The sequence below is a fragment of the Hyperoodon ampullatus genome, assembly GCF_949752795.1.
Source record: "Hyperoodon ampullatus genome assembly, chromosome: 3".
NCBI lineage: Eukaryota > Metazoa > Chordata > Mammalia > Artiodactyla > Ziphiidae > Hyperoodon > Hyperoodon ampullatus.
In genome coordinates, this window is record NC_136916.1 from 112,651,929 (window position 1) to 112,673,674 (window position 21,746).

Genomic DNA, 21,746 nt, shown 5'->3' on the forward strand with positions numbered 1-21,746 from the left:
CGTTGCGGTGCATAGGCTTCTCATTGCGGTGGCTTCTCTTGCTGCGGAGCACAGGCTCCAGGCGCGCGGGCTTCAGTAGTTGTGGCGCACAGGCTTAGTTGTTCCGCGGCTTGTGGGATCTTCCCGGACCAGGACTCGAACCCGTGCTCCCTGCATTGGCAGGCGGATCCTTAACCACTGCACCACCAGGGAAGCCCTCCCCATATACTCTTTTTTTGTGTGTGGTACCTGGGCCTCTCACTGTTGTGGCCACCCCCCCGTTGCGGGGCACAGGCTCCAGACGTGCAGGCCCAGCGGCCATGGCTCATGGGCCCAGCCGCTCCGCGGCATGTGGGATCCTCCCGGACCATGGCACGAACCCACATCCCCTGCATCAGCAGGCGGACTCTCAACCACTGCACCATCAGGGAAGCCCCCCATAAACTCTTAATTGCCCTAACCCTCCTCTACTTTTTTCTCTTACCACAACAATCACTTTCTAACAAAAAATTTTTTTTTATCTATTCATACAGTTTCTCAACAATTTATTTACATGTTATTGCTTGTTTCTTCCCATCCTCAGACCCCACAAGAATCTAAGTTTCATGAGAGCAGGAATATTTGATTGTTTAGTTCATGGTTATATCCCAAGCATTTAGAACAGTGTGTGGCAACTAGCAGGCCAGGGAGAAAGGGGGCGGGGGGGCAGGTGGAGGGGTGAGGAAGGAAGGAAAGAAAAAAAAAAGGCCTGTGGAAAGTTTAATGACATACATATAGATGAAAATTAGAAGGAAAATGGTGGTGACAAACAATATCTTATTAAGATTATAAATTAAAATTAGTGAAATATCTCAAGAGTAAGTACTCACTCAATAAAACTTCTATACTCAGCTGAATTCATCACAATTATTTTCATACACATTTATATTCCCCTATTATATAATAATGTGAGTAAACTACAAGTTGTGCCTGACCCCAAAACAGGTATTTATCTACAATTAGATTTATCAAGTAGATCTTCCCAGGCAGATCATGACAGTCCATCATAAATACTTAAACTCTACTAAATAACAATCTGCCAAAATTTCAACTTACAAAACAAATTAGCAGGTTTTTCATTACGAGATTCACTACAGAATTTTTTTCAAGAGTTAGAACATTCAAAAGAATTCAATATAGCATGAGAAAGAGAGTGAATGTTTGAAGACTGAAATTATCATAACTTCCTCCCAGGAGTCAATGGCATCAAACCCTTTTTATTCAGAAGAAACTTAATTCCTATTATTATAATTTATAATATTTTTCTTCTACACAAGAAAATCTCCCCTTTCCTCCTTCCTTGCCTACACACACACATATATTAATATGACTGCACATTCATTAAAACCTTCATAAAGTTTAAGTATGTACTTTTAGGTAACCCAATGTCAACTTAGAACTCTGAAGAAAGACATTCTCAAACTTCAATAATATAGAGACCCCTTAAAAAGGAGAAGCATTCCTGCAGTTTCCAGTTATTTACAAAAGTTGTAATCCTAACGTTATTTAAACCTATGCAAACATTAACTTTTTAAAAATTAATTTTTATCACAGTATAGTTGATAAACATAAACCTTTAAGTAAACTCTTTATGCATACAGATCTTACATAAATACAGAAAGTCAGATACACCAAAAACCCAATACAAAACTTCTAAATAAAATTCAATTTAACACAAACACTTAAAAAAATAAATGGCATGTTTTTGCTGAATAAATCTCTGCTCACGACACAAAAATGGCACTAACTGAACCACCATAAGCTTCCTTTAAGATTGGAATGCCTGTACTACTAAATGGTAATAAGGCAGGTAAATTTTTCTCAGTTTCACATTATTATGAAACATTAATTCCTGATGCTAAAAAAGCATTTGGTCTTCACTTAACTCAAAAGCATCTTATTCATTAAGACTAGTACTTCTATTCTTTTCCTTAATATTAGTCCCTAACAACCAAAACAGTAACACTTGGCACCACCAAAAACTAACACATATTTTAACCCCAGCATCAAGTGAAAGTATTCAATTATGACTCAGGTGATCCAGAACATGTTTAAGATAATCTACCATTGAAAATAAAATACTAAATTTTAACATTTGTAGAGCACTTTCAGACCTCATTTGATAATCATATGTTCACTGTATGATCCTGCCAGCAAATAGTGAAGAGTTTCCATTATCTGATAACCCATAGTCATCAGGAAGAAGTTTCCAAAGATAACTGTGGAATCATCTTCCAGAAAGTTTAAAAATAAATCCGATTCATCTGTCCAAAATGATTTCAGGACTGATGAAAATGATATACTCCAAAAGTTGGCTTTATTATTATTGCTGTTGTCATCACTGAAGCATTTGCATACTGTTTACCATGGTTCCCAGGAGCAACAAAATGACTTTAAAGGCCATAAAAAAACTCTTGCTCAGTTTCAGAACCCTAATACTCTTTTCTTAGAAATTATTATAAGAAACTAAGATAAGGAATACTGATACAAGGATACTAGTCGGGAGTTTGGAGACCTATATTCTAATCCTTACTTGTCACTAACTAGCTTTATAACCCCTTAGCTCACTCATTCTCAGCTTACTCATTTGTCAAATGAGAGGGCTGAATTAGATGTCTTCTTAAGATCTGCTAGTTGTAAATTTCAACCACTAAGATTAGCATTTCAGAATTCTATGATGACACTTCTGATATTAAAATGACACAAATCAAAACTAAAATAGCTCAGTTTTTCAAAAATGCCTTAGGAAAAAATTGTCCATCTTATTATGAGTAAAAATGTATATAGTTCTTAAAAGAATTCTATTTTACAGCTTTCTCATGAGAAAAAACTTATTAATTAAAGTTACAATTAAAAAAAAATTTAGAAGAAAATTATAATTAGAAGAACTCACATAAAGCTATGTAGCAGACACTGATGTGCTATCCAGACCTCCCTTCAGAAATGAAGGATTTATTGTCCAGCTGCTGTCAAACAGCCTTCACCTGTCAGGCCTTTTCAGGAATTGCCTCAGCTAAAGACAGCTGCATGCCCTAGCAGCCTTCATGGAGGGACTGATCAAAACAGGCGTATAAGGGCCCAGCACCCTGTCACAATTTTGTACAACTCCACAGGTTATCCCAGCTTCAGTTTCTCAAGGGGGCAACAATGGCTTTTGTTGATAATACATTACAGCCCAATTTACCCCTTCTGCTTCCTTTCCATTCCTTCTACAGATGTTGATCCTAAGAACATTTCTGCATGTTAATCATAGTTAGCCTACCCAGGGACCCAACTTGCAGCCACTGGTGTTGAGAATGGTCCAAGAAAATAGGCTGTAAAATGAAGTTTTGGAGCTGGATCATCATCCACGTAGCCACCCAGCTGGCAAAGGACACTATCAGTGGTGACGGTAGAACAGAAACCGAGCACAAACTGGCAGTGCAATGGCTAAAAGTTCCATTGTTGGTAAACTGGGTAGTTATCCAGTGGAAGAGAATGCAAATGTTGGCAAACTTTTTTTTTTTTTTTACAGTACCAGATAGTATTTCATATTCTGCTTTTGTTTTACAACTCTTTAAAAATAGGGCATGACAAAAACAGGCAGACCCAAGAGTGGGTTTGGCCAGCAAGCCATAGTTTGCCGAACTCTGAACTTAAAAGGTGCAGTGTATCAGATATTTGAGAAATATAAGGAAAACAGTAATTATAAAGACCATGAAACTGGGTTGCTGTTGCTAAAGGCAACTGGCTCTTCGGAAAAATATAACAAGAGGTTAAAATGAGTGATAGGGAATTAAAAACTAAATGTGAAAAAGCCAGAAGTTTCTTTGGTAGCATAAAATCTTTAAAAGCAGGAGGCCACAAAAGGCTAAGGGCCAAGACTTAATTGTAAGAGTGGCAGAGCTCCAAAGAAAGTTAAAGTCTCAATCTGGATAAGTCTGCTATGCCAAGGTTAAGGCCTGCATAGGAAAAGAGAACACACTGGAACCCTGAAAAAATGGGATAGAGAGATGGGTTGATTAACCTGAAAATTCTCAATCCCCAGGCTCCTTGAGCCCTCTGAGCTTGGAGAAGGAATCCACACCTCCTTATTAAGTGCAACTGTTATTCTCATCGGCAAGAATTACCAAGTAAAGACCTCTGAAATTCTCTCCTTCATTAAAGCAGTGAGAACACTGGCAAAAGCTGGGAGAATCAACTTTTTCAGAACTCTGAAACTTACAAAGAAATGAAGCAATCTGGGGAATGCTTATTCACCAAATAATGGCTGAATCTTGGTAAGAACAGCAAGCTTTGTGGTGTTTAATTTACCCTATTTCCATTCTACCCCTTCCTAGTTCTGTGAAAACCAACAGCCTGCAGTCATAGTGAATGTCAACAGCTACTGGGGGGGTAGAATAGGACTGGATCTTCTTAAAAGTCCCACTCCCAGAGAACTGTCATTATTTGACATGTCTGGTGGTTCCTTGGAAGACTCTACTACTACCAAAGTTGTCTTTATGTGGCCTGACTCTGAGCTCATCCAGAGCAAACAGGCTTCTTTCTAAAGGTCAAAAACAGTCAGAGGCAACTGTCAAACACTGCAGCTGCCTGAGATTATGGACAACATTTGGGGCAAACAATAGCATAATCAAAAAGCTTAAAAAGAAAAGCTGGGGAATGAGATGTCCATGGGGGCTTTGGAAAGCTCCAATATATTCCTGGGAATCCACACTCACACATAACCTGTGTACATTCTCAGGAAAGACCTGAGAAAGCCCTAAACTCTCACCTCTGGCTAACCTTTAGGCTCTGCACAAGCAAGAAAAGAAAGCTAAGACAGAGTTGTAAGTTGCCTAGCTGAGTGTTGAAGGCATGTCTCAACATACACATAGAGCCCCTTAGCAAAGACTGGAAGATTTACATGCTTCAGGCATCCAAGGAAACCTATGTCTATTCATTACTTTAACCACTAAGCTAACTGAGCAGAGACTTTAGTGACCACATAAAACAAAAGAAAAACAGAGTTTATAGTATTAGTACCAAAAAAGTCACATAAATAAATAGATAGTCAATTAATCTTGGGGAGAGGAGAAAATCTGATTTGTACAGTTGTTACATTATTTAAAAATGTCCAGTTGGCAAAAAATTAAAAGCATACGAAGAAAAAGAAAGTACACTCTAAACACACACACACACACACACACACACACACACAGGTGGTGGGCTCATGTGGCAATATCCCTGAGGAAGCCCAGACACTGAACTTACTAGACCAAGACTTTAAATCAGTTAATTTATGTTTGTTAAAACAACTAAAGCAGGATATGAGAACAATGTTTCACCCAAATGGACAATCTCAATAGACAAAAATCATTTTCTAAAAATGATCAAATAGAAATTATAGATTTGAATAATATAGTAATAAAATAAAAAATTCAATAGAGGGGCTCAATAGTAGATACGAGCAGGCAGAAGAAAGAATCAGCAAACTTGAAAATAGGTCAACTGAGATCAGCCAGTCTCAGGAACAGGAAGAATAAAGAATGAAAAAAAAAAAGATCAGAGACTCAGAAATCTGTGGGACACCATTAAGCACACCAACATACACATAATGAAGAGGAGACAGAGAAAAGGATAGAATATTTGAAGAAATTAAGGCCAAAAATTTCCTAAATTTGAAAAACACATTAATCTACACATCCAAGAGGCTCAAAAAACTTCAGGAGGATAAACTCAAAGGCATCAACACCAACACACATTCACTGTTGAAAGCCAACGAAAAAGAGAAAAATGCAACTCATCACAAATAAAGGATCCTTTCAAGATCAACAGCTGATTTCTCATCAGAAACCATGGAGGCAATGGGATGATATGTTCAAAGTGCTGTGGAAAAAAAAGACTGTCAACCAGTAATTCCATATCCAACAAGACTATCCTTCAGAACTGCAGGAGACATTGCTGATCAACAAAACTGAGTAAGCTGTTACTAGTAGACTTGCCCTAAAAGAAATACTAAGAAGAGCACTTCAGCTGAAATGAGATAACACTAAACAGTAATTCAAATCCATATGAAAAATACAGAGCACCAGTACAAGTAACTTCATAGGTAACTATAAAAAACAGTATACATGTATTTGTTTTTCTCCTTTTTTCCTCCTATCTTATTTAAAACACAAAAACACCAAGCAATAGTTAGAAAGATGGTTGATAAGTATACAATAGATAAAAATGTAACTTGCAGGATAACAACACAAAGGAGGGGGGAGGGAATGGAGCTTTATAGGAAGAAAGTTTTTATATACTATTGTAATTGAATTGGTATTCAAACTAGATAAAATGGTAATGACAACCCCCAGAACCATGACTAAGAAAATAACAACAACAAAAACACAGTAAAGGGGACTTCCCTGGTGGTCCAGTGGTAAAGAATGTGCCTTGCAATGCAGGGGACGTGGGTTGGATCCCTGGTCAGGGAACCAAGATCCCACATTCCTGGGAGCAACTAAGCCCGTGAGCCACAACTACTGAGTTCGCACACCTCAACTAGAGCCCAAGTGCCGCAAACCACAGAACCCACATGCTCTGGAACCCGTGTGCCACAACTACAGAGCCCACATGCCCTGGAGCCTGCAAGCCATAACTAGAGAAGAGAAAACCCGCATGCCACAATGAGAGAAGCCCACGCACCGCAATGAAAGATCCTGCATGCCTCAACGAAGACCCCATGTGCCACAACTAAGACCCAACACAGCCAAAATTAAAAAAAATAAATAAATCTTTTAAAAAAATACAATAAAAGAAACAAGGAGTTAAAATGGAACATTAAAAGATACCTGTTTAATACAAAAGAAGGCAGTTAAGAAGGAAGGGAGAAACAAAGGTATCTAATCTCAGCAGTGATGTCTTCCCCAAGGAACCTTTGAAATAGTAATCTCTTACACACAGATCCACTCCTTATCACTCTTCTCTCTGCTTTACTTTCCTCTATAGCACTTATCCTCATCTGACAAACTTTTCTTTCACTTATCCCCTTTCCTCTAAAGCACTTATCCCTATCTAACAAACAAAATTTTCCTTTCTCGACCCACTAGAATTTAACCTTAACGAGGGCAGGAGTTTTACTTTGTTTATAGCTTTATCCTCAGTGCCTCTCACACACCTACTGAGTGCTCAATAAACACCCAACAAATGAAGAACCAGTAGAGGTAAGCCTTATACGAAATGTCTCCCATTTTAAGAATGGCCCAAGAAAAACAATATATGTCTACATGTACAATTTGTAGATTTAGTAGCAGGAATATAAAGAACTCCCCATCTGATGGGTTTGCTATTTTCTCTGTTAAGTAGGAGGTAAAGACATCTGCTGAGTCAGAGGGGGAGGTGGTAGTGTTGAAGATTTACAGAGAGTACCTAGCCCCGCATATTTCTGTTGAAATTAGTATCTAAATCAAATTCTGATAGGTATTATTGGACACTGTTGCCTTAAATCAGCAGTCATGTGATTTCATGTAAAACTGTACACCAAAATTTCATGCATTCTTATAACTTAAAACAAAAAGTGCTCACACTTTAGAAGGATCAGTAAAAAGAAATGAATGTGTAGAACTCAGAGTTTGAAAAGAGTGCCATACCAGATGAAGAGTCTATAAAATATATCAATTTTTTTCCACTGAGAAGATATTTATTAAACACAAATTTATATCAAGATTAACTTTTTTCAGGGCTTCCCTGGTGGTGCAGTGGTTGAGAGTCTGCCTGCTAACGCAGGGGACACAGGTTCGTGCCCCGGTCCGGGAAGATCCCACGTGCCGCGGAGCGGCTGGGCCCGTGAGCGATGGCCGCTGAGTCTGCGCGTCCGGAGCCTGTGCTCCGCAACGGGAGAGGCCACAACAGTGAGAGGTCCGCGTACCAGAAAACAAACAAAACAAAACAAAAAGATTAACTTTCTTCAACCAGCTTTTTTTTTTTTTATTAGTTTCTGCTTTATAACAAAGTGAATCAGTCATACATATACATCTGTTCCCACATCCCCTCCCTCATGCATCTCCCTCCCTCCCACCCTCCCCATCCCACCCCTCCAGGCGGTCACAAAGCACCGAGCTGATCTCCCTGTGCTCTGCAGCTGCTTCCCACTATCTATCTACCTTACGTTTGGTAGTGTATATATGTCCATGCCTCTCTTTCCCTTTGTCACAGCTTACCCTTCCCCTTCCCCATATCCTCAAGTCCATTCTCAAGTAGGTCTGTGTCTTTATTCCCGTTTTACCCCTAGGTTCTTCATGACATTTTTTTTTTTTTAATTCCATATATATGTGTTAGCATACGGTATTTGTCTTTCTCTTTCTGACTTACTTCACTCTGTATGACAGACTCTAGGTCTATCCACCTCATTACAAATAGCTCAGTTTCGTTTCTTTTTATGGCTGAGTAATATTCCATTGTATATATGTGCCACATCTTCTTTATCCATTCATCCGATGATGGACACTTAGGTTGTTTCCAGCTCCGGGCTATTGTGAATAGAGCTGCAATGAACATTTTGGTACATGTCTCTTTTTGAATTATGGTTTTCTCAGGGTATATGCCTAGTAGTGGGATTGCTGGGTCATATGGTAGTTCTATTTGTAGTTTTTTAAGGAACCTCCATACTGTTCTCCATAGTGGCTGTACCAATTCACATTCCCACCAGCAGTGCAAGAGTGTTCCCTTTTCTCCACACCCTCTCCAGCATTTATTGTTTCTAGATTTCTTGATGATGGCCATTCTGACTGGTGTGAGATGATATCTCATTGTAGTTTTGATTTGCATTTCTCTAATGATTAATGATGTTGAGCATTCTTTCATGTGTTTGTTGGCAGTCTGTATATCTTCTTTGGAGAAATGCCTATTTAAGTCTTCTGCCCATTTTTGGATTGGGTTGTTTGTTTTTTTGCTATTGAGCTGCATGAGCTGTTTATAAATTTTGGAGATTAATCCTTTGTCAGTTGCTTCATTTGCAAATATTTTCTCCCATTCTGAGGGTTGTCTTTTGGTCTTGTTTATGGTTTCCTTTGCTGTGCAAAAGCTTTGAAGTTTCATTAGGTCCCATTTGTTTATCTTTGTTTTTAGTTCCATTTCTCTAGGAGGTGGGTCCAAAAGGATCTTGCTGTGATTTATGTCATAGAGTGTTCTACCTATGTTTTCCTCTAAGAGTTTGATAGTTTCTGGCCTTACATTTAGGTCTTTAATCCATTTTGAGCTTATTTTTGTGTATGGTGTTAGGGAATGATCTAATCTCATACTTTTACATGTCCCTGTCCAGTTTTCCCAGCACCACTTATTGAAGAGGCTGTCCTTTCTCCACTGTACATTCCTGCCTCCTTTATCAAAGATAAGTTGGCCATATGTGCGTGGGTTTATCTCTGGGCTTTCTATCCTGATCCACTGATCTATCTTTCTGTTTTTATGCCAGTACCACACTGTCTTAATCACTGTAGCTTTGTAGTATAGTCTGAAGTCAGGCAGCCTGATTCCTCCAGCTCCGTTTTTCGTTCTCAAGTTTGCTTTGGCTATTCGGGGTCTTTTGTTTTTCCAAACAAATTTTGAAATTTTTTGTTCTACTTCTGTGAAAAATGCCAGTGGTAGTTTGATAGGGATTGCATTGAATCTGTAGATTGCTTTGGGTAGTAGAGTCATTTTCACAATATTGATTCTTCCAATCCAGGAGCATGGTATATCTCTCCATCTATTTATATCATCTTTAATTTCTTTCATCAGTGTCTTATAATTTTCTGCATACAGGTCTTTTGTCTCCTTAGGTAGGTTTATTCCTAGATATTTTATTCTTTTTGTTGCAATGGTAAATGGGAGTGTTTTCTTGATTTCATTTTCAGATTTTTCATCATTAGTGTACAGGAATGCCAGAGATTTCTGTGCATTAATTTTGTATCCTGCTACTTTACCAAATTCATTGATTAGCTCTAGTAGTTTTCTGGTAGCATCTTTAGGATTCTCTATGTATAGTATCATGTCATCTGCAAACAGTGACAGCTTTACTTCTTCTTTTCCAATTTGGATTCCTTTTATTTCCTTTTCTTCTCTGATTGCTGTGGCTAAAACTTCCAAAACTATGTTGAATAAGAGTGGTGAGAGTGGGCAGCCTTGTCTTGTTCCTGATCTTAGTGGAAATGGTTTCAGTTTTTCACCATTGAGGACAATGTTGGCTGTGGGTTTGTCATATATGGCCTTTATTATGTTGAGGAAAGTTCCCTCTATGCCTACTTTCTGCAGGGTTTTTATCATAAATGGGTGTTGAATTTTGTCGAAAGCTTTCTCTGCATCTATTGAGATGATCATATGGTTTTTCTCCTTCAACTTGTTAATATGGTGTATCACATTGATTGATTTGCGTATATTGAAGAATCCTTGCATTCCTGGAATAAACCCCACTTGATCATGGTGTATGATCCTTTTAATGTGCTGTTGGATTCTGTTTGCTAGTATTTTGTTGAGGATTTTTGCATCTATGTTCATCAGTGATATTGGCCTGTAGTTTTCTTTCTTTGTGACATCCTTGCCTGGTTTTGGTATCAAGGTGATGGTGGCCTCGTAGAATGAGTTTGGGAGTGTTCCTTCCTCTGATATTGTTTGGAAGAGTTTGAGAAGGATGGGTGTTAGCTCTTCTCTAAATGTTTGATAGAATTCGCCTGTGAAGCCATCTGGTCCTGGGCTTTTGTTTGATGGAAGATTTTTAATCACAGTTTCAATTTCAGTGCTTGTGATTGGTCTATTCATATTTTCTATTTCTTCCTGAGTCAGTCTTGGTAGGTTGTGCATTTCTAAGAATTTGTCCATTTCTTCCAGGTTGTCCATTTTATTGGCATAGAGTTGCTTATAGTAATCTCTCATGATCTTTTGTATTTCTGCAGTGTCAGTTGTTACTTCTCCTTTTTCATTTCTAATTCTACTGATTTGAGTCTTCTCCCTTCTTTTCTTGATGAGTCTGGCTAATGGTTTGTCAATTTTGTTTATCTTCTCAAAGAACCAGCTTTTAGTTTGGTTGATCTTTGCTATCATTTCCTTCATTTCTTTTTCATTTATTTCTGATCTGATCTTTATGATTTCTTTCCTTCTGCTAACTTTGGGGTTTTTTTGTTCTTCTTTCTCTAATTGCTTTAGGTGCAGGGTCAGGTTGTTTACTCGAAATGTTTCCTGTTTCTTAAGGTGGGATTGTATTGCTATAAACTTCCCCCTTAGAACTGCTTTTGCTGCGTCCCATAGGTTTTGGGTCGTCGTGTCTCCATTGTCATTTGTTTCTAAGTATTTCTTAATTTCCTCTTTGATTTCTTCAGTGATCACTTCATTATTGAGTAGTGTATTGTTTAGCCTCCATGTGTTTGTATTTTTTACAGATCTTTTCCTGTAATTGATGTCTAGTCTCATAGCATTGTGGTCGGAAAAGATACTTGATACAATTTCAATTTTCTTAAATTTACCAAGGCTTGATTTGTGACCCAAGATATGATCTATCCTGGAGAATGTTCCATGAGCACTTGAGAAAAATGTGTATTCTGTTGTTTTTGGGTGGAATGTCCTATAAATATCAATTAAGTCCATCTTGTTTAATGTATCATTTAAAGCTTGTGTTTCCTTATTTATTTTCATTTTGGATGATCTGTCCATTGGTGAAAGTGGGGTGTTAAAGTCCCCTACTATGATTGTGTTACTGTCGATTTCCCCTTTTATGGCTGTTAGTATTTGCCTTATGTATTGAGGTGCTCCTATGTTGGGTGCATAAATATTTACAATTGTTATATCTTCTTCTTGGATCGATCCCTTTATCGTTATGTAGTGTCCTTCTTTGTCTCTTCTAATAGTCTTTATTTTAAAGTCTATTTTGTCTGATATAAGAATTGCTACTCCAGCTTTCTTTTGATTTCCATTTGCATGGAATATCTTTTTCCATCCCCTTACTTTCAATCTGTATGTGTCTCTAGGTCTGAAGTGGGTCTCTTGTAGACAGCATATATATGGGTCTTGTTTTTGTATCCATTCAGCCACTCTGTGTCTTTTGGTGGGAGCATTTAGTCCATTTACATTTAAGGTAATTATTGATATGTATGTTCCTATTCCCATTTCCTTAATGGCTTTGGGTTCGTTATTATAGGTATAGTCCTTCTGTTGTGTTTCTTGCCTAGAGAAGTTCCTTTAGCATTTGTTGTAAAGCTGGTTTGGTGGTGCTGAACTCTCTCAGCTTTTGCTTGTCTGTAAACGTTTTAATTTCTCCATCAAATCTGAATGAGATCCTTGCTGGGTAGAGTAATCTTGGTTGCAGGTTTCTCTCCTTCATCACTTTAATTATGTCCTGCCACTCCCTTCTGGCTTGTAGAGTTTCTGCTGAGAGATCAGCTGTTAACCTGATGGGGATTCCCTTGTGTGTTATTTGTTGTTTTTCCCTTGCTGCTTTTAATATGATTTCTTTGTGTTTAATTTTTGACAGTTTGATTAATATGTGTCTTGGCGTATTTCTTCTTGGATTTATTCTGTATGGGACTCTCTGTGCCTCCTGGACTTGATTAACTATTTCCTTTCCCATATTAGGGAAGTTTTCAACTATAATCTCTTCAAATATTTTCTCAGTCCCTTTCTTTTTCTGTTCTTCTTCTGGAACCCCTATAATTCGAACGTTGGTGCGTTTAATGTTGTCCCAGAGGTCTCTGAGACTGTCCTCTGTTCTTTTCATTCTTTTTTCTTTATTTTGCTCTGCATCAGTTATTTCCACTATTTTATCTTCCACCTCACTTATCCGTTCTTCTGCCTCAGTTATTCTGCTATTGATCCCATCTAGAGTATTTTTCATTTCATTTATTGTGTTTTTAATCGATGCTTGATTCATCTTTAGTTCTTCTAGGTCCTTGTTAACTGTTTCTTGCATATTGTCTATTCTATTTCCAAGATTTTGGATCTGGGAAATAGAATCTTGGATCAGCTTTACTATCATTATTCTGAATTCTTTTTCAGGTAGACTGCCTATTACCTCTTCATTTGTTAGGTCTGGTAGGTTTTTATCTTGCTCCTTCACCTGCTGTGTGTTTTTCTGCTTTCTCATTTTGCTTATGTTACTGTGTTTGGGGTCTCCTTTTTGCAGGCTGCAGATTCGTAGTTCCCGTTGTTTTTGGTGTCTGTCCCCCGTGGCTAAGGTTGTTTCAGTAAGTTGTGTAGGCTTCCTGGTGGGGGGGACTAATGCCTGTGTTCTGGTGGTTGAAGCTCGATCTTGTCTTTCTGGTGGACAGGTCCACGTCTGGTGGTGTGTTTTGGGGTGCCTGTGGCCTTATTATGTTTTTAGGTATCCTCTCTGCTAATGGGTGGGGTTGTGTTCCTGCCTTGCTATTTGCTTGGCATAGGGTGACCAGCACTGTAGCTTGCTGGTCGTTGACTGAAGCTGGGTGCTAGTGTTGAGATGGAGATCCCTGGGAGATTTTCGCTGCTTGATATTATGTGGAGCTGGGAGGTCTCTTGTGGACCCGTGTCCTGAAGTTGGCTCTCCCACTTCAGAGGCACAGCACTAACTCCTGGCTGCAGCACCAAGAGCCTTTCATCTACCCAGCTCAGAATAACAGTGAGAAAAAGTAGAAAGAAATAATTAGTAGAAGAAAGAAAGAGAGATTGAAAGAAAGGAAGAAGGGAAGGAAGGAAGGAAGGAAGGAAGGAAGAAAGAAAGGAGGGAGGGAGGAAGGATGGAAAGAAAGAAAGGAGGGAGGGAGGGAGGAATGAAAGCAAAAGGAAGAGTGAATGGAAGAAGAGAGGGAGGGAGGGAGGAAGGAAAGAAAGAAAGAAAGAAAGACAGGAAAGAGGGAGGGAGGGAGGAAGGAAAGAAAAAGAAAGTGGAAAGAAGAAGGGTGGGAGGGAGGGAGGGATGGAGGAAAGAAAAAGAAAGAAGGAAAGGAGGAGCGGAGGGAGGGAGGGAGGAAGGGAAGGGAGGAAAAAAAGAAAGAGCAGGTAAAGTAAAATAGAATAAAGTATGAAATATAGTAGCGTTATTAAAATTAAAAAGTAATTATTGAAAAAAAACACGGACCGAAAGAACCCTGGGACATATGGTGGAAGCAAAGCTATACAGAGAGAATCTTACACAGAAGATTACACATACACATTCACAAAAAGAGAGCAGGGGGAAAAATCAAAAATCTTGCTCTCCAAGTCCACCTCATCGATTTGGGATAATTCGTTGTAAAAAGAGGAAAACGGCGAAAAGTCTGAAATCTTGCTAAGTCCACCTCCTTAATTTGAGATAATTCGTTGTAAAAACAGGAAAAAAAAGGGGGGAAAGTCTTAAATCTTGTCCTCAGGGTCCACTTCCTCAATTTGGGATGATTCGCTGTCCATTCATGCACTCCACAGACGCAGGGCACATCAAATGGACTGTGGAGCTTTAATCCGCTGCCTCGGAGGCTGCACAGATTTCCCTGTCTCTGCTCTCACAGCTCCCGGGTCTCAGCCTTGGACCTGGCCCCGCCTCTGCGCGTAGGTCGCCGGAGGGCGTCCGTTCTTCGCTCAGACAGGACGGGTTTAAAGGAGCCGCTGATTCGGGGGCTCTGGCTCACTCAGGCAGAGGGGAGGGAGGGGAATGCCCTCTCCTCGCGCACCAGGCAACAAAAGGGAAAAAAGTCTCTTGCCTCTCCGGTAGCTCCAGACCCTTTCCCCGGACTCCCTCCGGGCTAGCACTAACCCCTTCAGGGTCTCTTCCTGCCGCCAGCCCCAGACCTCTCCCTGCGCTCCGACTGAAAGCCGATACCCGAGCCTCAGCTCCCAGCCCCGCCCGCCCTGGCGGCCGAGCAGACAAGTCTCTCGGGCTGGTGTGTGCCTGAGGGCACCGATCCTCTGTGCCAAAATCTCTCTGCTTTGCCCTCCACACCCCTGTTGCTATGCTCTCCTCCGCTACTCCGAAGCTTTCCCCCTCCGCCACCTGCAGTCTCCGCCCTCGAAGGGGCTTGTAGTGTGTAGAAACCTTCCCTCCTTCACGGCTCCCTCCCACTGGTGCAGGTCCCGTCCATAACCTATTGTCTCTGTTTATTCTTTTTTTCTTTTGACCTACCCAGGTATGTGGGGAGTTTCTTGCCTTTTGGGGGGTCTGAGGTCTTCTGTCAGCGTTCAGTAGGTGTTCTGTTGGAGTTGTTCCACGTGTAGATGAATTTCTGATGTATCTGTGGGGAGGAAGGTGATCTCGTCTTACTCTTCCGCCATCTTCAGCCAAAGCCTCAACCAGCTTTTAAGTGGACCTTTTCTTTTTTTGTGTGTGGTACACGGGCCTCTCACTGCTGTGGCCTTTCCCGTTGTGGAGCACAGGCTCCGGACGCGCAGGCCCAGCGGCCATGGCTCACGGGCCCAGCCGCTCCGCGGCACGTGGGATCCTCCCGGACCGGGGCACGAACCTGCATCCCCCGCATCGGCAGGCGGACTCTCAACCACTGCGCCACCAGGGAAGCCCTGGACCTTTTCTTTGTTAAAAAAAAAGAATGGTATGAAACTGTATGTTAAAGATGTTTCCATAATACCTTACGTTTATATAGCGCATTAGTTTTCAAAGTGCTTTCACATGCCATCTCATTTAATCCTCACAACACCCCTGTGAGGTAGGTACAGCAGGTATTATTATCCTCGTATCAGGATGAGGAAACTGCGGCAGAGAGAGGTTAAGTGATTTGCCCAAGATCACGCAGCTGATAAGTGGCAGAGCCAGGACAAGAAATCGAGTTTTCTGACTCCTCATCCAGTACTCTTTCCACTATAACTACTTCCCCCAATTATGAATAATGTACTGCATATCAAAATTGAAAGGTTACTGAAGTTCATTTCAGTGATATCTTAACAGTAAAGTTAAATGAGAAATATGAGAACAGTAGGTCTGATGGTTTTACTTGACATAATAAAACTGGTACAAAACCACTTTTGTCTTATTACTTATAACCTTTTGGTCCAAATACATAAAATATGCAATATTTACAGCATTTTCCTTTTTTTTTTTTTTGTAAATGCAATGCTTTAAAACACATTATAAAGCACCTTAGTTAAAACAGTCTACAAGTAAAAGTACAGAAGTAGGAAAATCCTACCCATACCACAGCTCACTAATGGAGTTATTATGGACTCACCAATACCTCAGTTTACACCTTTACAAATAACCGATTGAGAAACAAATACTAAACTTATTTTTTTGATATTCATGTGTGGAAGCCTTAACCAAAACTTCAGGCAATGTCAACATTCTTTGAAGTGTTTCCCTAATCTTGGATATTGGGGAGACAGGAATGAGAAATACTGCTTTGATTCTTTTTTACAGTATTAATAATGGTTTAAATTGATTTTTAACACTAATAATCATTTTTTTAAGCAAATTAAAATGACCTACATAAATAAGGGAAGTTCCAACTACAGCAGAAACATTCTTAGCAAACGTGATCAAACATTTCAATAAATTTCACGGGACGTGATTCACAAAAACAAAGTACACACTGCCAAACAGTTAATAACACTATCCAGTAGTGGTGTATAATGCAAACCTCCAGGTGAAGGTGGAAGTAGCAAATGCATTCATCTTCATTCATGGTTAGTTGAAAAAAATGCTTTATCAAAAACAGTATCAGAGGGCTTCCCTGGTGGCGCTGTGGTTGAGAGTCTGCCTGCTAATGCAGGGGACACGGGTTCGAGCCCTGGTCTGGGAGGATCCCACATGCCGCGGAGCAACTAGGCCCGTGGGCCACAACTACTGAGCCTGCGCGTCTGGAGCCTGTGCTCTGCAACAAGAAAGGCTGCGATAGTGAGAGGCCCGCGCACCGCGATGAAGAGTGGCCCCCACTTGCCACAACTAGAGAAAGCCCTCGCACAGAAACGAAGACCCAACACAGCAAAAATTAAATAAATTAATAAACTCCTACCCCCAACATCTAAAAAAAAGAAAACCAGTATCAGAATTTTTTCTGAAACTGTATTTCAGTATTTAGCCTTCAATTGTACCTGCTATGTGTTTATTTTAGGTGATGTGTAGGTTTTGTCCAGGCAGGAGGTTGTAACTCCCACCAAAATTTAACCAGGAAGAAAAAAAAAAGGCTGAAACTTAAACTTCCTGGACCACTGACATATCAGCCAGAATCTACTTCCTTGACATCACTGTCTGTATTCTAACTCGGTTCAATACAAACTGTCTTATATACCCATCAGCAATCCAAGTTGTGGAGCTGAGAACTAAGGTGAAGACAGGGTCAAAGTTGTAGTTCAAGAATCTAACTGCCACATCTTGTACTCAGTTCGATTTAGGGTAAATCTTTTCATAGAAAAAAATCTGTGCAAGGATGCAGAGGTCTCCATCTTTTTTTTTGTACAGCATGGGCTCTGATGCATTGGAACTGCTCTAGTGCCAACTCATTCTCCATTTTCCAAATGTCAGATTGCTGTAGTTTTGCAATGGTTTGTTTAGTAGGGAGTTTCTTCTCTGTGGTTTTCCTAAGGTGAGATTTCTTTCCGTACGATAGCGTTCTGTAGCACCCCTGAAGAACCAGGGCGAAGCTGCCTCCAATAACATGATAAAATCTTCAAGCTCTTAAGTAACTCCCACCAGAAACTATTCATTAACTAGGTTATATTTGGCTTGATTTGTAGCCCACCTGTTTCCTACATTCCAAAATTCTGAGCTGTGGCCACAGAAGAATGGGATTTGAAGCCAGAGCTTCTCTGGAGCACAGTCTGAGCTGCCCTCAGCTACCCATTCATCAAAGGTCTTTTTGTCCCCTTGTTTTCGTCTTCTTAACCCCAGTCTATAATCATCTCCAAATCTCAGAAAGAGTAAGAAACTAGCCTCTCAATAGGATCCCTTATGACATTAATGTAAATTGGCTTCTTCTTCACACCAAATTTTGCAAAATCCAAATAAGAAATGTGTCTATGATAAAACCCTGGTTTCATCTCTTTCCAGGAAATTATATTCTTTACAAAGCACACCTGATCTTGCAGTGACATTACTGGATTATTTTTGGTAGTGTTGATGTGAAGAACATGGTATTTATTCTTTGCACATAGATCATAAGCAATATTGGTAAAAGAGGTGCTTGCAGTTTTGGGGACTCTGTTATAAATGACCACCATGTCCTCTTCCTCATCTAAAGCTGCATCTTGCCAAGGGCTATCCATCGTATGTTGCTGCTCAATCTCTCGAACTTCATGTCTTGCAATAGCCCTTTCCAGCTTCAACTGGGACTCCTCCAGTTTCTGGATCTGGTTCTCCAAGAAGAGCACTGCCACTGCGAAGGCCACCACCATGAGCAGCTGCAACTTGGGCGGCATCATCCTGAGGAGCCCCATGAAACCTGCTGCTCACGATCAAGACATACCGCAGGGGGCGGGGATAGGGGCCCAGGAGGCGAGGGAAACACCAGGAGGAACCCACCAAGCCAGGAGAAAGGCAAGGAGAGCGCGAGAACCACTGCAGCGACCCCCCTTCTCGCCTCCCCAGTCCCCCGCCCCCAGGCGTCAGCACCTACACCACCAGCGCTGCTTCTCCTCGGCCGACGCCACGGCCGCCCCCACAAAAGCCCGCGCAGCAAACACAGCGCGAAGCGGCAGCCCGGCTCTCGCCTCCCTCTACCGCCTCAGTCCCCGACCCCCGCGCCCACCTGCCTGCCCACCTGCCTGCCCACCTCCCTCTCTTCCTTTCTTCCCTCCCTCCCGCCTTTGCTCGCGGCCACGCTCTCCTCCACCAGCGCTGTGGCTGCAGCTGCACTGCCCTTGGCCCCTGAATATATCAATTTCATTAACAAGTAAAATTCAGTTATATCAATAGAAGTGAAAGCAGAGTCTTGAAGAGATATCTGTATACCCATGTTTTAGCAGTATTATTCACAATAGCTAAAAAGTGGAAGCAACCCAACTGTCCATCAGCTGACAAACGGGTAAGCAAACTGTGGTAATGCATAAAATGGAATATTATTCACCCTTAAAAAGGGAGGAAATTTTGACACATGCTGCAACATGGATGAACTTTGATGACATAATGGTAAATAAAATAAACCAGTCGCAAAAAGACAAATACTGAATTATTTCACTTACATGAGTTACCCAGAGTAATCAAATTCACAGAGACATAAAGTAGAACGATGCTTACCAGGGACTAATGGGACAGGGGATAGTTATTGTTTAATGTGTACAGAATTTCAGTTTTATAGCATGAAAAGTTTTGGAGATGGATTGTGGTGATGGTTGCACAATATGAATGTACTTAATACCACTAAAGTGTATACTTAAAAATAATTAAGATGGGGCTTCCCTGGTGGCGCAGTGGTTGAGAGTCCGCCTGCCGATGCAGGGGACACGGGTTTGTGCCCCGGTCTGGGAAGATCCCACATGCTGCAGAGCGGCTAGGCCCGTGAGCCATGGCCACTGAGTCTGCGCATCCTGAGCCTGTGCTCTGCAATGGGAGAGGCCACAACAGTGAGAGGCCCGTGTACCACCAAAAAAAAAAAAAAAATTAAGCTGGTAAATTTTGTTGTGTATTTTACCACAATAAAAAACTGGGGTTGGGGTGGGGAGGGACTTCCCTGGTGGCACAATGGTTAAGTCTCTGAGCTCCCAATGCAGGGGACCCGGGTTCAATCCCTGGTCAGGGAACTAGATCCCACATGTGTGCCACAACTAAGAGTTCGCATGCCACAACCAAGGAGCCGGCGAGCCACAACTAAGGAGCCTGTGAGCCACAACTAAGACCTGGCACAACCAAATAAATTAAAAAAAAAAACACCGGGGGGAAAAGTCAGTTATTTTCATACGTATTAAAGGGCAGTAAAAATGACATACTGTTACTTTAAAAGAAAAAAAAACAACTTTTTTCTTTAGAGACTGAATTTAAATAAAAAGAAATTTATACCAAATGCCATATATTTGTTTATACCAGACAGCACAACAGAAGCTAAAGGTTTGACATACCACTGGCTTAGAGAAGGGGACTTAAAAAAAAAAAAACTGAACCTGGTTTACAAAAACTGGTATTTAAGGACACCAGAAACAGTGAAAACAACAGCACAGAACTAAAGGACACTACAAACCAGAAAGATACAGTATGGCTACAGGAATAACTAAAGAAAAGTCAAGGAGCTGAAATTTATGTAAGGCTGGTAAACTGGAAATAAGAATCTAGGGAGAAAGTGACCACAATGGAAGACATAAGAAATAAGAAAGAAATTCTGGAAAGAACTAACAAGACTTGAAGAAAACTACAGTCCAAAAAGTTCAGCAGAGACAGAATATTATCCTGCAAGTAGGAATTCTCTCAATGCCTGATACGATATGCATTTTCATAAAATTTAACAACACCAGTATAAACAAAAGATACCTAGAAAAAAATTCAAATCACATACAAAAAAAAAAAAGGATCAAGAAACTGAACAGCGGGCTTCCCTGGTGGCGCAGTGGTTAAGAATCCGCCTGCCAATGCAGGGGACACGGGTTACAGCCTTGGTCCTGGAAGATCCCACATGCTGCGGAGCAACTAAGCCCATGTGCCACAGCTACTGAGCCTGCGCTCTAGAGCCCATGTGCCACAACTACTGAAGCCTGCGCGCCTAGAGCCCATGCTCAGCAACAAGAGAAACCACTGCAATGAGAAGCCTGTGCATCACAACGAAGAGTAGGCCCTGCTTTCCACAACTAGAGAAAGCCCACGCAGAGCAACGAAGACCCAATGTAGCCAAAAATAAATAAAATAAATAAATTTATATAATCAAACTCTTTAAAGCAACATTGAAAGTTCAAAGACAAGAGAAATGTCTTTGAAATGCTGATGTAAACTTATTTCCAGCCAAACTACCAATCAATTCCAGCCAAACTACCAATCAAGTGTGAAAATAAAATACAGATTTTTAAAAAAAGATACAAGTCCCTAAAATTTACCTCCTATGCAACTTTTCTCAAGAAACAACCAGATAACATATTTCAGCCAAACGAAGGACTAAATAAGCCAAGACAGTAGGCAGAAAGGGAGCCAGTGGGAAAAGAAAGGGGGTGTGGTGGGGGTGCAGGGGATTCCCTTTTTGAAAAGAGTACAGAAGTTACAGAATAATAACTCTACAACAAGCCTTAAGAACAAGTCTAGATCAGAGCAAGGAGAATGACAGTTCTGAAGTCAAGTTCTCCCCACTCCAATCCCTCCATACAAGAGGCAGAACTAACAACAGATGTGATGTGCTTGTGAGTTTGAAAACCCTGAGAGATTTTTAACACCTTTTGGAAAAACAGCAATAGATACATAGAAAACTAAACAAATAAAAAATGGAGGCAAGGAACTCCAAGAAAAACAAAAAGTTGTGCAAAAAAGGAACAGTATTCACAGTATACTTTTTGACTCACAAATTATACTATACATAAATTATTATACTTGACACAGAAAAATATTATTTACAAGGTCACAATAACATAAAAGCTAATGATTTAACTAACTTTATTACCTATACTGAAATATGGTATGGAGATGTAAGAGGTGTGATAAACCGTCACAGCATATATAGGGTAAGGTACTATATCCATGGTTTCAGGCATTCACTGGGGGGTCTTGAATGTATTCCCTGTAGATAAAGGGAGACTACTGTACAGAAAAAGTTCTGAAAAGATATACACCCAAAATGCAGTGCTGTTCCTAGAAGATTAAGATTACCAAAAAGGCACTACTTTTTGACATTTCTGTAGCTTAATATTCATATATTACTTTAACAATAACTAAGAATTAAAAAGTAATGTAAAGGGCT

At 40.5% G+C, this 21,746-nt stretch overlaps 1 protein-coding gene and 1 pseudogene across 2 annotated transcripts in view; both read right to left on the reverse strand.

Annotated features, from left to right (window-relative positions):
• STRN3 (striatin 3) overlaps nt 1–21,746 on the reverse strand; it is a gene marked incomplete at its 3' end in the record, with an annotated part of 117,332 nt that overhangs the window by 82,049 nt on the left and 13,537 nt on the right. The gene's annotated exons all lie outside the window — the stretch shown is intronic.
• On the reverse strand, nt 17,261–18,315 carry LOC307050339 (heparan sulfate 2-O-sulfotransferase 1-like; annotated as a pseudogene). Its single transcript has one exon. The product of its transcript is annotated as a heparan sulfate 2-O-sulfotransferase 1-like (transcript).